General features: G+C 45.2%; 1 protein-coding gene and 1 long non-coding RNA gene across 3 annotated transcripts in view; one reads left to right on the top strand and one right to left on the bottom strand.

Annotated features, from left to right (window-relative positions):
- The window catches only part of PCSK5 (proprotein convertase subtilisin/kexin type 5), a 449406-nt gene that overhangs the window by 105881 nt on the left and 326185 nt on the right, over positions 1 to 17340 (bottom strand). The gene's annotated exons all lie outside the window — the stretch shown is intronic.
- LOC116571055 lies at positions 7931 to 15701 on the top strand. Its single transcript, XR_004277678.1, has 3 exons — positions 7931 to 8389; positions 10101 to 10376; positions 15410 to 15701. It is a non-coding gene; the product is annotated as an uncharacterized LOC116571055 (long non-coding RNA).

Genomic DNA, 17340 nt, shown 5'->3' on the forward strand with positions numbered 1-17340 from the left:
GGGGCAAAGGATGTAAACATGCAGTTCATTCACTGCCCAAGGTGACTGCCCCAGAGAATTGGGCAGACATCCAGCCCAAGTTCATCTCATCAAGCCATGCACTCTGGTGTTTGCTGCTTCTGCCTCTGCAGGAGATGCCTTTTACTAATTCACACAGAGATATTAGAATGGACTAGTTGCATTCTTGGCCATCAGGAAGAAAGCTTGGTTTCCAAAGCAAAATAAAGGCTGGGACTTCTGTCTTGTAGGAGTGGGTGATTTCAAGTTGAGACTGTCTCACTCAATGGAGGCAGCATATTTATGCGGCCTTTTATGTATTCAGGTTCCCCATTCCACTTCTTAATTACTGTCCTTGCTATAATCTCTTCTACTTTTGGCATAGTGTGACCTTTGCCACAACCAACTGAGCAGTAATTATCGGTCCAGACGCTAGCAAGAAAGTGAGCAGAGGATCTAGGACAGACCTGCTACCTTGCCTACCTTGCCAATGCTTGTCATTTGTGTTTATGGAGTTGGATGGTAGCTACACATCTTTCAAAAGTGTGCCCTGAATGGAACAGCAATGAAGGATGGGTTTCCCAGAGGCTTCTAAACCCAAAGAAAGTGTATTCTAGAGAAATGTAGGATCATAGATTCTTCATTCATTCATTCATTCATTCTGTGGATATTCTTTGAACATCTAGGTGTTAGGTATTAGGTGAAATTTAGAGATATACAAAATGAAAAGAACCTGCTCTTGGGTTCTCAAAAATTTTTGAGGAGAATTATTTGTAAAGAGATAGTTATAATTCAAATGCTAGCCAGGAGACTTTTTGACTTCCTTAGACAGACTAGATTGGAACAGAAGAGCAAGGCATACACTGGACTCTGCTAGACCTAGAGGCAAAGGCTGTCACTTTGCCTCGGCATCCATGCCTGTAGGAACCAACACAGTGATTGGTTTTCCTAATTCCTGAAATCCGTCCACCTTAATCTCCATGGTGTCTTAGATCCACTGCTAGGCTAGGAGTTCAAGCTAAATGCTCCTTGCTCTGCTAAATCAAATGCTATTTAGACGGTTCTGGGAGTTATTCCATATCCATGCCCAAAGCATCCTTTCTAATTACAGAGGATACATGGCTAGGTCAAGCGAGTGTTTTTCAGATAGTACTGTGAAAATTTAGAATTCTCTAGATCTCTCATTTGCCTCCTCATTGGTTTCCATAAGCCAGTAGGTGGCACTGATACCTTGGCTTTGTACTTGATCTGCTCAGCTGGAATGGCCTTGATTGGCATTCAAAAAGGGCCACCTTAGATACAATCGTCACTTGAAATCACCCTGTCTCTGAGATCTCAAATAACCTCTCCAGAACACCCTTCTAATGACCCACTATGACTCTAGCTTACCTGCTTGATCACTCTTCCATTCATCTGTCCAGTAGCCCCTTGCATTTCTTACTGGGACTAGGCCAAAACTTCCCAAGACCCAAGTTCTACTCACTCTTTCTCAGAAGGTGACCTCACTACCTTATTTGCTGATAAGATACTGAGATTCTCTAGGATCCTTTTTCTCAATGCCAAAATCCCTCTCTATCTTTTCTGTGATTGTTCACTTGTATTTTTTTTTTGTAATTTTATTTTTTTTCAGTGTTCCAAGATTTATTGTTTATGCACCACACCCAGTGCTCCATGTAATACATGCCCTCCTTAATACCCACCACCAGGCTCACCCAGCCCTCCACCCTTCTCCCCTCCAAAACCCTCAGTTTGTTTCTCAGAGTCCACAGTCTTTCATGGTTCATCTCCCCCTCTGATTTCCCCCAACTCACTTCTCCTCTCCATCTCCCATGTTATTCCTTATTCCACAAGTAAGTGAAATCATATGATAATTGACTCTCTCTGCTTGACTTTTTTCACTCAGCATAATCTTTTCCATTCCTGTCATGTTGACATAAAGGTTGGGTATTCATCCTTTCTGATGGAGGTGTAATACTCCATTGTATATATGGACCATATCCTCTTTATCCGTTCGTCCATTGAAGGACATCTTGGCTCTTTCCACGGTTTGGTGACTGTGGCCACTGCTGCTATGAAATTGGGGTACAGATAGCCCATCTTTTCACAACATCTGTATCTTTGGGGTAAATACCCAGTAGTGCAATTGCAGGGTCATTCGGTAGCTCTATTTTTAATTTCTTAAGGAATCTCCACACTGTTTTCCAAAGTGGCTGCACCAACTTGCATTCCCACCAGCAGTGTAAGAGGGTTCCCCTTTCTCCACATCCTCTCCAACACTTGTTGTTTCCTGTCTTGTTGATTTTGGCCATTCTAACTGGTGGTATCTCAATGTGGTTTTGATTTGAATCTCCCTGATGGCTAATGATGATGAACATTTTTTCCTATGTCTGCTAGCCAGTTTGTATGTCTTCTTTGGAGAAGTGTCTGTTCATGTCTTCTGCCCATTTTTTGACATGATCATCTGTTCTGTGTGTGTTGAGTTTGAGGAGTCCTTTATAGATCTTGTATATCAGCCTTTTGTCTGTTCACTTGTGTTTTCTCTCTGTGGAAGGTATGTTGCTCCTCGCCATTGTCAGCTGTCCATATAGTGCTCTGGACCTTTCTTGAGGATGCTTCTCCCCCAGTCTGTCTTCAATCATTCCTTCACATCTCCCATCATCCTCTGATCTACAAAAATTCTCCCTAACCTAAGAACTGCCCAAGCACTTTTCTTCCCAGATAACTGATTCTGAAGACATGTTTTCCCCTTCTACCATTTGGACACAAAATGAAAAAAACCCTCATAACCTTGAAGCTTACGTGAGTCAGCATAGGACAGTTAAGCTGTGTATTTCTCTCAAGCCTGCATGCCTCTTAACTTTAGAGCAAGTCCTGGCTTTGGAACAGATGAGAACAGAGGGACTTGTCCTGATTTCCATAATTATGTAGATGTCCAATTACTTACATAAACAACTGTCCCCAGCCCCAGCCCTTCCAGGCCCAAGTTTTCCACTGCACATTTGAAACCAAAAAAAGGCAGATTCCAAGGACATAGTGAAGTTGCTTTCTCTCTCTCTCTCTCTCTTTTTTTTTTTTTTTTTTTTGGGGTTGCTGGAGCAGCAAATTCTTGTCATCTGTCTTCATTGCACAATGAAACTAAATGTTTATGACAGGCGTGATATACAAAATTCTTGGAAAAAATCACTTTTAGCACAGACTTCAAGGGCCAATATTTTGTTCTCCACTTCATCCTACAAGCTCTTCCTTCTGGTGTCTTCATCTATTATTCAGTCCAAATTATCTTTCTACTGTGATAAAAAAAAATCATTCCTTTCTCATCCCATCCTATAATAGTTCAAAGGACATGGAGGAAGTGATGTCTCATGGGGAAAGAGGTGATGTCCCAAAAACTGAAGACACACTTTAAGAATTAATATTTGTCCATTGAAAAATTTACGAATAAGTGGCTTGCTGTGCTTGTTTCTCCTCCTGAAACATTGAACAACATGTTTGTGTTTGCAAATCTAAGTCCCAACATGATCACGACTCATTATAATAATAATTTTTAGGCAGACATGACCAGGAGAACTTCCATTTCTCCTGCAGAAATGCTAGGCTTTCTTTTGCACTTTGTAATATCTTTTTTGGATTAGGGCCACATATGTTATAATATTTGGGCAAATACACACACACACACAAATGAATAAACACAGAAGTAGATAATGATATTAGTGGAGAACAATTTTTTAGCAAGGGTGATTAATAAGAGAAAATAGGAAGAGCATCTGATGAGAAATCAGCCATGTGTGGTTTTGATCTGGTGATTTTGGTGAGCTGTCTTGGATACTGAATTACCTGTAGGCTTCTGTGTATGTGTTTTCTCACTCAGATGCCCGGAATCACAGTGTGTGACTTTCATGACTCTACAGCCACAGGCGCTAATCAAGTAACACTATTTCTTTGCAAGGATGCCAATACCCAGTTTCCAACTTAAGATACAGCTGTGTGAAGACAGTTCTCATGAAAAGAAATCCATGCATTTATTACTTTTCACCAGCTATAATAAATACTCAGTAGTAATTTCAAATTATATACTAATGAAATAATTCAGTTTTTAAAGCCTTGTTGAGTGTGACATTTTACAGCAAGTCTCAAAATATGAGGCCATAAAGTGAGACTGCAGAAGCTTTACTTATAAGTCTACACAATTATTCAGCCTTAAAAAGGAAGGAAATTCTGACATGTGCAGCAACGTGGATGAATCTTGAAAATATTACGCTAAGTGACATAAACCTGTCCCAAAAGAACAAATGTTGTATGATTCCGTTTATATAAGTTGCATAGAGTAATCTGATTCAGAGGGACAGAAAGTAGAATGGGGGTTGGTAGGGGCTAAGGGGAGGGGGAGAATGGAGTTGTTGCTTAATGGGTACATGGTTTCGGTTGGGGAAGATGGAAAAGTTCTGGAGACAGAGGAATGGTGGTGTTGGTTTCATTATGATGTCAGTGCAATTAATGGCACAGAACTACACACTAATAAGGGTTAAAACAGTAAATTTTATCTCTTATGTGTATTTCCCCTCCTCCCCAACACACACACATAAGTCTGCACACTGAGTTTGTTCCTTACGAGGTCAATACTTAATTTTAACCAAAAACCTCAGGATGGTCTGCCCTTTGGGGATGAGTCCAAAGAGCACCAACCACCTGGGGGAGCCAGTTTGTTGAACCGAATCTTGGGAGATGTCTTGTGATAATGACGATCAATGGATACATGGGTAAATCCACCAAAATGGAGACACGTCGTTGATGGAACACTGTTGTTTCTTTCTTGTTTTGTTTTTGTTTTTGTTTTGTTTTCCCTTGGGGAAACAAATGCAGAATAAACATTAAGCAGCTAGAAGGAGAGATCTGTTTCCACAGCCCGGACATGTCTGGGGGCCACAACTTTTCTATTTTGTCCTCTCAACTGTGACTTCTGCTTTCCCTCCCCCACAGGCTTTTCTGATGGACAGAAATTATCCTTCCTAGTCCCATTGCTTTTTTATTTTTCCTTTTATTCTTAAGTGCTGGTGTTCACCTGCATGGTTTTGCAGATGTTCTAAATGCTACTCTGGCCCCTGCCCTACCATGGGTTGACACTCTTACAAAAAGGAATGGATCCTAAATTGTGGATCCAACACACTTGCAAATGTTTTGGTTTCCTTTAGTCTGAGGAGCAAGGAATTAAGAGCTGATCCTTTTCATGTCCACCATAGTTTGGGCCCTGACCACAGTCGGACTGCTAAAAAAAAATGCAACCCAAGTGAAGTCTTGGCCCGCACACCTGACTACAGTGGTGATACAGCGCTCACACAGGCTCCCATCCATCGACAACTACCCTATTACGAGTACCATTCTATGGGATGTTTAATCCAGACAACAGCCCTTTTTTCAATGAGAAACTGAGGCTTGGAGAGATGCCATATCTTGTGTAAATTAATGCAGCGAGGTAAGGGACAGAGTTGGGCTGTGACCCAGGTGGGTCTGAGCCTGAGGCCATGCCCTCTCTGCAGTGTTTTCCTGGTACAGATTCATTTCCCTTTTTGGTTTTCCAAGTAGGTTTTGCTATTTATAAAAAGAAAGAACTTGAACACAAACCTCATCTAAACCACTTGGTGAGGTAAGGGTATCAAAAAGGAATTCACTGTGGGACCAAAAAAAAAAAAAGGAATTCACTGTGAAAACAAATGAACTTAGAGCAGGCACAGTGCACCAAGCAGGTTTACTCAATGATTGAATATGCCCTCCGAATTTATTTCCTCTGATAAAATGGTCACTATTTATTAAGAGGCAATTCTATTTATTGGATTGAGATTTTACAAGCAGTTTTTTCTGTCCACTAGGTTTGAAGCTCCTATGAGGAAACCAAAAGATGGGTTTTTTTGGAGTGGGTAAAATAGTTTGTGGGAGCTCTGCACAGGGATTTTCTGTACTGCTTAACTGCTGTCCAAAAACAAAATAAACTGTCTCCTCAGAAATAGCTTATAACCAGAATTATAGCAACCTCTCTCAGGTCCTGCAATTGATATGAAAATCTAGTATAGATGGATTGGTTCCTGTAGATCTGTTCCTCCACTAAGAGAATTTTGCATTGCCTCTATGTTTATGGAAAGTCCATGCAAATCCTAGCTTAAGGATGACAAAATTAAAACACTGAACAGTTGGTTGCAAAACCAGACGAGAGGGACAAATGGCGTGAGTGTGATTATTAACTGCAATTAAACAAAATAAAGCCCATCATCCAGTCTGTAGAATCATGAGTCCTTCCCTGTGAGCATGGTATGGTAGACAGAGTCCATTTATACCCATCTGAGGTGTGTAAATGTCTTGCCAGTCTTTATTTGATGGGCTGTCTTCGTTATTCCTGCAAGTGAGCCTAGAATTTCTGCAGGTTCTCTAGTGCACTCAATCCCCCTACACCTTGGGTGTGATGTTATCCCCCAGTGCTTCCGCCATTTGTGGCTGCTGCGGGACCACTCTCCTGGGGGAAACTGTACAGTATCTGATGCATTCACACAGTGAGAGGATTTGGGGGTTCAATACACAGTGACAGAAGTAGGTGACCATCCTTTGAAAGAAAAACTCGTTTACTTTCTGGAAAACATTGCTAATAACCTGAGGGAGGTCACCCTCGGGTGAGAGGCACTGAAGCACACTAACTGAGAAAGCAAATGACTTGGAAGATCAGGCCATAGGCAGAGCTCTTGTGTGCACCCCCGTGAGCACTGTGCTGTGGAGCCTGAAGCGCTGTCTCACATCCTCCTCTAGAACTGATGAAGGGTGGCAGGTGACTATAGGACCCTTGGGCATTCCAGACATGCTTGAACTAAACAAGGGTCCCAGCATGCAGATCAGATCGCTTAAAGCCCAAAGGCCTTCCCGAGGAGCTTAAAACCTTCAAAATGTTCCCTGTGGTGGAGGGAATCCTGAAACACAGGCATAAGGATGGGACTTGTTACCACCCGCTTTCACTTCTATGATGACCAAAAGAGCCTCCCTAGCCCTCATTTATTACTTGCTCTTAAACCTTTCAAAGTAGCTGCTGTCCCTTCCCCTCTGCCAGGACCCTAGGGGAGGGAACATCCTCAAATTACCGTTCTGCTCTACCACTGTAGCCACACGCTGCTGGAAGAGCTGGCTTCGTGTTTCTTCTCCCACACTCCCTTAGTCTTTCCTCACAGCCACCCTGCAGGTCTAAAACATTGCAGCCTAAACGCTAATTAAGAGAAAAGAGAAGCTCCTGGAAAGACAGGGAATTTGCATTCTGAGACCTAGGGCTCCCTCTGCCCTTAGCTGGTAATTGACTGTAGCTGGTAATTGACATTCAGTGTTTTATTGGGTCATCATGAACAGGCAGTGGAAGCTGCCTTCTAGGAGCTCTGTTGGTTTGCCTAGTGACAGGTCTGAATGAGCAGGGCACCCAGAACCCCTCAGCCCCTTAGTGATTGAGCAAGCATTTGATTATTCGGGATGCCATATGTTTTATTGAGAGTAACCAAACTGTGCTTTTTTAAAAAGCCCAAGTGTGGACATAAAAAAAGGAAACAAAGTTTTCAGGTGCCCACTGGGTACCAGCATTGTAGGAAGCACTGGGCTGGGAAAATACACACATTTTGGAATCATCCCCACTCCGAGTTTGATTTGGGCTTCCTCCTCCAGCTGTCTGATGTTAATGAAGTCACAGAGTTCCCTGACATTCCTCTTCCTGTACCATGGATCCTGTCTTAGAGAATGTGGTGAGGATCAAGTGAGAAAATGGACCTGAGCACCTAGCACAGTGGGTTTCAGAGTATTCGTGATAATTATCAGGTATTCGATGGTCTCTCATGAGCCTCCAATAATAAGGGGGGGCGGTGCTGTCCACTCCCTTTGGACCAAATAAGGAACTTAGGCATCAAAATGTTCTCTCTCGGAACATCGTTCAAACCCTGGTCTGCTTGGATCCCAAATTGTGCCTTACCTCACCCCCCTGCAGGGACTGGAAAACTCTACTGGCTGTCTTTGGTGATAGCAACGGGGGCAACCACTGTTATTGACCCTGTGGATGGAGAGCCATGACCTCCCAACGCAGCTCAGCTGCAAGTTACCACCCACGCAAGCTCGTCTTTACAAGCAGCCCTTCCACGCTGGCCTCCCTGCACCAGAGCCCGGAGAGGCAGCGTTTCCTGCCCTCTGGAGCCCCGGCAGCGCCCTTTCCGGGCTGCTGAGGTACGACTCGGTCAGAGACGTAGGTGAGCCTCTGTGAGCTGGGGACACAGGGGGCTTCCTTCCTCCTGGCGGAGTTACGCCGAGTCAAGTGCAGGACATGGGGTTCTTGGCCCCGCTGCGGAGCTGGTACCATGCTTGGACTGACTACCTGCTTCTCCTTTAGGTGAGTGTCCCAGGATGGACCGTGCTTCCTCACTTGGGTGGGAGGGGGGCATTGGGACAAGCTGCAGTTTTCTCCCCTCAGTGAGAGGGGAGCACATAAATGAAAATGAAAATGAAAACGGGCAGTGTTGTTTGGTTGTGAGTGTGTGTGTTCTGTGAGCGGGGAGGGGGTGGGTGGAGGAGCCGTGAGGCAGGAGATCCCAAATCCCCAGGTGTAGGAGACCGAGTCCCAGGTGCTTCCTGCCTAGCGACCTCCTTCTACATGGTTTGCATTCCATTAGACCTTTAGGTTCTGTCCGGAGCATGGTATCTGGGACTGAAACCTTCCTGGGCCCTATCATTGAATGCTGCCTCTCCACCCCATAAAGATTCCTCTCACCACCACCTCCCTCCCACGTGCTTAGATGACTGTGGGTCCTGCTCTGCCTGCCCTGGGGAGAAACATGACACAGGTGAAGTGCACGTACCTGGAACCAGCTGTCCTAGATGTAAATCTTTAGGGCTTCCTCGTGCTAGTCCTATAAGCTTGCAAAGCAATCTAATCTCCGTCCACTCAACTGGAAATAATCACAGCTGTGTCATAAAATTGTCCAAAGGTTTAAATTAGCTAATATGTAAAAAAAAATGTGCTTTGAAAGCTACCAGCCCACAGTAAGTGCTCAGGAAAATTAGGTGTTGCAACTCCTCTGAGCACAACCAGGTCCCTTAGTATCAGCAGCACAAGAGAATTTAAAAACAAACAAACAAACAAAAAACCTTGAGAGACCACCAAGACTCAACTCCCTTCTTACTGTATGGGTGGTTTTGAAAAATTTATTTATCTTTTCTCCAGCTTTATAAAGCAAGTTCAGCTGCCCCAAACTTCGTAGCTCCCTGTTCTTTACCTGCCTAAGAGCAGGTGATAATGTCCTGCCTTCTACTCTGATTGGCTTAGAACTGCATGATAAATGTAAAAATATCTCAAAAAGATTTTCTTCCTCTCCCATGGTTCAGGGGTCACTTAGAAGAATGGACTCCAATTGGATCGACCATTTTGTTAACTTTTAACAACTCAACAGGTGTGGTCCTGTACGATTAGGACCAAAGTGCAGTCTGTTCTAGCCAAGAAAATGGCAACCCTCTGTCCTTTCATTCTCCACCCCAAGTCCACAGTTCTAGAACTATTAGCTTGGTAAAAAAAAAAATTGTGGGTACCCCAAACCAATATTTGACAGAAAAGGCAGGTCAGCTATTCCTCTGCCCAGGATTATCCCTCCTTGCCTTTTGGTGACATTGCTTAGGAATAACATAAAATTGTGACCTTAACTGGTCTTTACTCTGCTTTTAACACAGTGGTCAGGAATCGGTTATGAATTAATTTGCACAACTTCAACATAAACCCGAGAGACGTCTCTTAGGCATTATTATTATTTTTAAAATATTTTACTTGTTTATTTGACAAGTAGGCAGAGAGGCAGGCAGAGAGAGAGAGAGAGAGAGAGAGAGAGAGAAGCAGGCTCCCTGCTGAGCAGAGAGCCCAATGTGGGGCTTGATCCCAAGACTCTGAGATCATGACCTGAGCCGAAGGCAGAGGCTTAACCCACTGAGCCACCCAGGCACCCCAAGCATTATTAATATGAGACGGTACTGACCCGACCAGAAAATTCCAGAATATTATGACTCAATGTGCTCTTTTCTTACCTTGTGCCTTAATGCCTTGCTATCTCCTCTAGGTGCCTAGTGTGCATTTCTGCACCCAGTCATGCCACAGAGAGCCTGGTTCTACAGTGAATTAAGCCCTGCATCCCTCCACCATTTAGACCCGAGAACTTGCCTTATCAACCTACTCAGGCAGAAGTCCTATAGAGAAGAGAGGAGGACCTCGCAAAAACCCTTGCATTCCGCCAGAGACCAACAGCTCGAGGAAGTCTATAGGAGCCTCCAGAACAATTCAGCTCCCCTGGGAAAAGAGCCAGATTGGCTGGAAGGCAGACACCTCAGTATTTAAGGTAAGTTTGAAGTCTTGCCCCTTTGGCCTAACCTCCACTCTCTCTCGCCTGGCTCACCCTGAGCAGACTTTTGGCATCTCCCCAACGGACCACAGCACCTTCCTGCTCTGGTTACGTTGCTGTCTAGGGGTTGGGGGCTCTTCAACACTTGTAGGGAACAGGTAGTCAAGGCAGAGATCTGGGCCCCCTTTTTAGGGCCTTAGGGCCCAGCCCTTGGCTCAGGTCCGCAGCTGCCAGGCAGCAAGGCGGGGTTCAGTGTCCAGAGCTCAGAAGTCTCAGACTCCCTGGCAACCCAGCTCCCATGATCTGTGCAGGCAGAACTGGTGAGTCAGGCTCTCCTCCCCTTCCCAAACTCCCCGCAGGGGCTGTCTGACCTGCTTTGACTCCTTTTTGCTTTCAACGTTGTTCCTGATACTCATCTTAACCTGATTTTACACGGTGTGATGTGCCTGGGGCCCCAAACCTTTCCCAGAGAGGGCTGATTCCTCTCTCCTGTTGCAGAGATGGGCAGGGAGGGGCTGCGGAAGAGCTGCCTGTGGGCTCGGGAGAGCTTGAATGGTCTTTTGCTTATGCAATCTTTCAGCGTGATGCGGTTGTAATTTTCTAAAGATGAATTTGTGAGAGGCCCACATTTTCTATGGGATAAAAACAAGCGCTTTCTATGGTAGCGTGAATGATGGAAAGATACAGTTGCCAAGAAGATCTCCTTGTGGTGCTGGGTGATTAGAAGCCCAGGCCTTGAGTCAGAGATAAGGGAATCTTCTTTGGGAAGGCTAGGTGGTTTCTTGGTGCGTCCACATTTTTTAAAAATAATTTATTTATTCATGAGAGGCAGAGGGAAAAGCAGGTTCCCCATGAAACAGGGAGCCTTATGTGGGATTCAATTCCAGGACTCTGGGATCATGACCTGAGCCAAAGGCAGTGGTTTAACCCACTGAGCCACCGAGGTGCCCTTGGTGTTTCCACATTTCCAGAGCAGCTTAGAGTGATGAGAACTGTTCTCATAAGGATGAGAAGACTGAGGTTCAGAAAATTAGCTCATCGGCCCAAGGTCACTGAATTAGTGCTAATCAGAATAGCTAGCACTTAGTGCCTCCCATATGCTATGAATTGTCCTGAACGCTTTACACAGATGCCCTCTCTTCTTACAATAATAACCCCATGGGCTGCATTGTGGATCACCGTGGGCCTCATTTTTCTGTTGTAAAAGCTGAGGCAACGAGTTACTAGATGAATGATTATTCTTGTGGCAGAGCTGGGACCTAACCTCTCAAGGTCACCCTCTACCCATCTAACTGGGGTTTTGCTCCACTCCTTCTCCCCAGAAAGTGGTGGCGATGGGGTTTCATTCCAGGTCTGTCTGACTTCAGGTGTCCTGTGTACTTTCTACTATGCTGGAAATCCAAATAATTGGGGTGTGTATGTGTCTGAGTGACTACAGGGTAAGTTCAGAATAGGCCATCCTAGACCTCTCCCTCATGCAACCCGTAAGTTGCTTGCTTATTATTTTCTGGAAGCTGTGTCAGAAGAGCTCTGCGTGTACGCTTCATGAGACCGACAGTTTCGGCTCACATATCGAGGAACATAAGCTGATGTAGAATCAAGTGTTCAAAATCTAATGGCTGCACAGAGCAGCTGGTTCTGATTGCAGTCTTCCCAGAGGACGCAGCCATTTCTTGTTCATTTGGGGGTCCCCATGGCTTTGCTACATGAGTAGAAAATTGTTCTTAGACTTGATTTGTGTTTAGGGGGGCGAAACTCATTAAAGTTCTCTGTACTGAAACAAAATTGACTTGGGCCTGACAAAAAAGTGGATATGGTTAGGCGGACAAGGGGAAAATAGAAAATATTTTAGGAGAGTAGAACAAAGGATTGGAGGTGGAAATAAGCATGAGGTCTCTGACCCAGGCCAGGAATTGTATTGACAAGCAGAAATAGAGTTTGAGCAAATGGAAAATGAGTTTGGATGGAGGATGGAGATAGGCCATGGAACATTAGACAAAGATGCGTCAAGTGGGTGTGGTTGGCCGAAGAGAGTCATTGGCCATGTTAGAAAAGAGTCAGTGATGGGAACACATTTGGTGGAAGATCACCCTGGTGAAGTGAAGTTGGATGAATGGGAAGGGACAGCTGGGAATTCAGCTAGGAGATGGCTTCAGTAGGCCAGAGTGAGGGGATGGAGCTAGAGTAACCAGAATGGTCACGACACGGTGGTTCCCACAGAACATAGTCCCAGGATCTCAGGGAGGGCTGAGCTTTGGAGCACATCTGCTCTAGCGGCCTCCTTTTCCCTCCCTCCCAGGGATCAGGCTTAATTGTCTCCATAACATTCTAGTCTAGTGATTTCCCAGTGTTTGGGCGAAAATGGAGAGGCATGGAGAACTCACTACTGCTTCTTCCGCTCTTGGAGAACTGCATCAGAAACGTCTCCGTATAAGGCCAAAACTGTCCTTCTAGGGAATTTCATACATTGGTCATTTCAAAAGAAAGTAACAGATGCTCTAAGTGAAAAGCACGATATTTGTGGGAATAGTAAAACAAGTCAGAAACTGAGTCCAAGGCTCAACCAGGATGGGTTTGAGCAAGTCGGGTAAACTGAGTCCTACATCTGCAACAGTGGTGACAGTCCATGTCCTCTTTTGTACTCTGGTCTGTTTGGATGGTCAGTATGGCTTGTGGCAGTGTTTTAGAATCTTCAAAGTGCCTCATCAAAGAAAGGGACATAAGGCTTTTAATGTTCCATGGAAAAGTATGGAGTACAGTTGAGGGCAGAGGAAGCGGGATCCAAATTCCAGCTCTGCCACTTTCCGGCACTGTGATTGGGGTTCCTGTTCTGACCCGCATTTCCACCGCTGCAAAATGGCACAAATACAGTCCTGTCTCGGGAAGGTGTGACAACCAAATCTGATCAGACATTTGCAAGCACGTAGCACAGGGTCTCCCTGACCTATAATAAATGATGAATCAATACTATTACTATTATTGATTACATGATGACTGCATATAGGAGATGAGTGAAAGAAGTGGAGTGCGGTCCATGGCCTCGAACTTGAGTGACTAAAGAGACGATGGTAGTATTGATGGTCTGAGAATGGGAGGGAAGCTGATTGTGACGATCTGGCAGATGTTTTGAAACTGCAACTCCTGGCATGGCTCTTATGTTTATACACATGCCACAGGCACTCTTTTGACAGTGGCTGTTTTTTGGGCCCGCTCCATATCGAGCGGCTGGGCTCCCTCTCTGACACCCGCGTAATGAGAGTTGATGGACTCAAACATAGTGCAGGCGTTCACAGCCCATTCCGCCTACGGCCATGCCATAAACCAGCGGGAGCTTGTCGCATTGTTACCAGATAGAGTGTCCTGTTGAGATGCCAAAAGGGTGAAAGCAATGTCATCACCTATGCATTCCTATGGAGGGGCCATCCCATTCGTGGCCAGGATGACTGTTTTGCAGAAAAGTCCTGCATCTATAGACACCCCACAGAAAAGCCATGCAGAAGGAAGGTAAATTGTCACAAGGGGCATATATCCCAGTGGTTTCAGCTGCTTATTTGGATTTTGTGATCTTACTAAAAGGTGGTTTTTCAGTTGGTAACCAAGTCTTTCATAAAGGATCAGGGCAAAGGTGGATGCTAGTGGGGGCAGTGCTTTCCCCTTCCAGGGGGAGTGTCTTCTACCAACCAGGCTAAGTGCCTAGTGAGGTAAAGGCTTGAGTATGATAACTTCTAGTGTTCAGGAGCAAGAGCAAGGTTTGGAAAGTCCTTGAAAGTTTCTTCAGACAAGCAGATATCCACCTAGGAGGTCCCCTTTCCCCAATGAAAGAAGCCAACCATAGCGTTTATACAACTTCCCCCAAATCACACAATTTGTCTTATTCTTTCTTCCTATCCAACTATCCTGAGATGCGGTGGCGGGGGACCATCATTGGGAGACAATGCAAAAAAAAAATGGCAAAGCTATACCCAGACACCATCGATGATGCCATTTCTAGGTGGGGAAAGGACTTGCTATTCGAAGGATATTGTAGTAATATTCAATGAACTCTTCTCCCATGGTAAATGCCTAGTTCTCTATTCCAAAACGTCTTTGGCTTCCCTGTGTCCGAAGTGTCTTCCATAAAGTGGAAATACCTGACAAGCTCTTCACAGTTCAGCTCCGTCTCCTGAGTTCAATAATTCTGTATCCGTGGCCCACCAGCCTCTGTACATGTATACTTTGCAGGTATCTCTAACTGCACATGCCCCACAAGACGAAGAATCTTACTCCAGTACCCGTCTCCCTACTCCGGTACCCGTCTCCCTACTCCGGTACCCGTCTCCCTACTCCGGTACCCGTCTCCCTACTCCGGTACCCGTCTCCCTACTCCGGTACCCGTATCCCTACTCTACTCCCCATCTCAGGGAGCGTTTCCAACCATCTACTCAGGAGAGCCGGCGTAGGGAACTTCTCTGCTCCAACCTTCCCTACATCAAATCTCACAATTTCTGTCCACTCTGTCTTACGAACGTCTTGAGTTCTGTCCTCTCTTCCCTGTGTCCAGCACCACTGCGTGAATCCTATCTCAAGTGGGGGATTTCTCTTCCATGTTGGTCTCCTGGGCTTGTTATCTGCTCTACCCATCTCACCCCCATTCTGTAACCAGAATGATTTTTCACCAACTCAAACTTAATACCATTCTCCCACCTAAGATTTTCCAGTGCTGCTCCCTCAGTACAGAATAAAGCCCCAAAGAATGAGTGTCTTCAAATTTTGGCTCTTGCTTCAGTTTCTAGCCTCTCCCCTGCTGCTCTCATTAAAAAAAAAAAAAAAAAAAAGATTTTATTTACTAGAGAGCATGAATGCAAGAGCATGAGAAAGGGAGAGGGAGAAACAGACTCTGTGTCAAGTGGGGAGCCTGATGTGGGGCTTGAGCCCAGGACCCTGTGATTGTGACTGGAGCTGAAGGGAGATGCCCAACCAACTGAGCCACCCAGGCTTCCTGCTTTTCCCATTGTAAGCTGCAGCAGACTCTTTTGGTGCCCAACACACAGGGCTCTACCATGTTACTGTGCAGAAACCAGCTTCCGGGAAGAGCACCTGCTTGTAAGAGTGTGAGACCTTCTCCAGTGCCCCAGAAGCCCGCTCTGATGAGTCCACATGGCCGGCCAGAAGAACCAGGTTGCTGATGCCTAGAAGTTTTTCTCAGCTGGTGATGGAGATTTGGTGATTGGAGTCCACAGCTCCATTGCCCCTCCAGTGAGATAACGGAGGCCTGTGTTCCATACCATTTTCCAGAGTTTCCCTTGAGAACTGAGTTCTTGTCACCCCTGTGGTAGCTGGCTTGACAACATAACTTTCATCGGCTATTGTTGCTTTCTGCTCTCACTTTCTCACTCTACCCTTGGCATTTTTTAAAAAAGATTTTATTTATTCATTTGACAGACAGAGATCACAAGTAGGCAGAGAGGCAGGCAGAGAGAGAGGAAGTAGGCTCCTTACTTCCTGATAGAGAGCCTGATGTGGGGCTCGATCCCAGGTCCCTGAGATCATGACCTGAGCTGAAGGCAGAGGCTTAACCCACTGAGCCACCTAGACACCCCTACCCTTGGCATTTTTGTTCACCTCCCAAATAAACCTCTGTACTTGAGTCTTTGTCTCAAGTGTGGCTGGGGGATAACTGAGGCATATCTCTAGGCTCCGGCATTCCCACGGAACTTCTAATTCTACACACCCATCATGTATTTTCCCACTTAGAATATCCCTTTTGTTTGTTTCTACTCCCTTCTCTGTTCTCCCAGAAAACTTCTACTCCTTTAAAACCCAAAGCTGCCTCCACTATGAGCTTTCTCTGAATCTTTTGTTCCATGCTATTGCACAGCTGAATATTTTTTCCTGTGCTCTCTAGTGCTTTATACATATTTGTAATTTATTCTACATATCAACTGATATTTCTGCCCACATGTGTCTCCTCCTTGGAGCTAGGTGTTCTCTGAGATCAAGAATAATTTCCCATGATCTGGACCACTAGTTGCCATGTGAAAAAGTGATTACAACACTTTGGTGCATTAATAGATGGATACGTTTGGAGTTGGGAATGCAAACGAGTTATCTGGTAGCTGATAGCTCCATGGGAATATATTCGTGAACATTCAACATGGTTATGTATTTATTTTTAAAAGATTTATAGAGCCAGTGTGAGTGGGAGGAGGGGCAGAGGAAGGAGGAATCCCCAAGCAGATACCCTGCTATGGGGGGAGCCTGGCACAGGGCTGGATCATGACCCGAGTCGAAATCAGGAGTCAGCTGCCCAACCCAGTGAGGCACCCAGGTGTCCTACAGTCAACATGGTTCTTGAGCACCTACCACACACCAGGCACTGTTCCATATATTTGAGATACGATACTGGGCCAAACACAGGTTTCCTTTCTGGTGGAGCTGACATTACAGCACAGGAGATAGTGCATGATAAATGCAATAAACTGGCACACTTTGCATAGTTAGTGTGGTTAGAAGCTAATATAAGCCATGGGGGAAGGGGGCGGAAGAGAACAAGCAAATGAAGGTGCGGGCAAGGAGTGGGAATGGGAATGCAGGTTGTAAGTAGTTGAGTGTAATAGGATCTAGAACCCACAGCAGTAGAACACAGGAAGAGTGTGATTAGGCTGGAGTCGTTCTGAAGGTTAGTTGACAAGGTTAATTACCAACATGCAGTACAGTGATCTTGCCTCCAGTAGGATAGACATTGGTGCTTCAAGTACACAAGCCCTATTCTATCCAGGCTTGTAATATCCTTAGTTAAAAATGACTGCTTTCCTAGACATGTGCTCCCCAGGCAGATTGCCTGCTGTGAATCCAATTTTTAATGCAAAATGTCTTTCCAGCACAGAAGTGCCCTGCCAGTTTATTAAAGTTTGTGGAGAGAAGGCTACCAGTAGACAAAAGCGTGTTAGTGAGGGGTGCTAGGCTTGAGGTACGGTGGAGG

This window comes from Mustela erminea, chromosome 12 (genome assembly GCF_009829155.1).
Source record: "Mustela erminea isolate mMusErm1 chromosome 12, mMusErm1.Pri, whole genome shotgun sequence".
NCBI classification, from domain to species: Eukaryota; Metazoa; Chordata; class Mammalia; order Carnivora; family Mustelidae; genus Mustela; species Mustela erminea.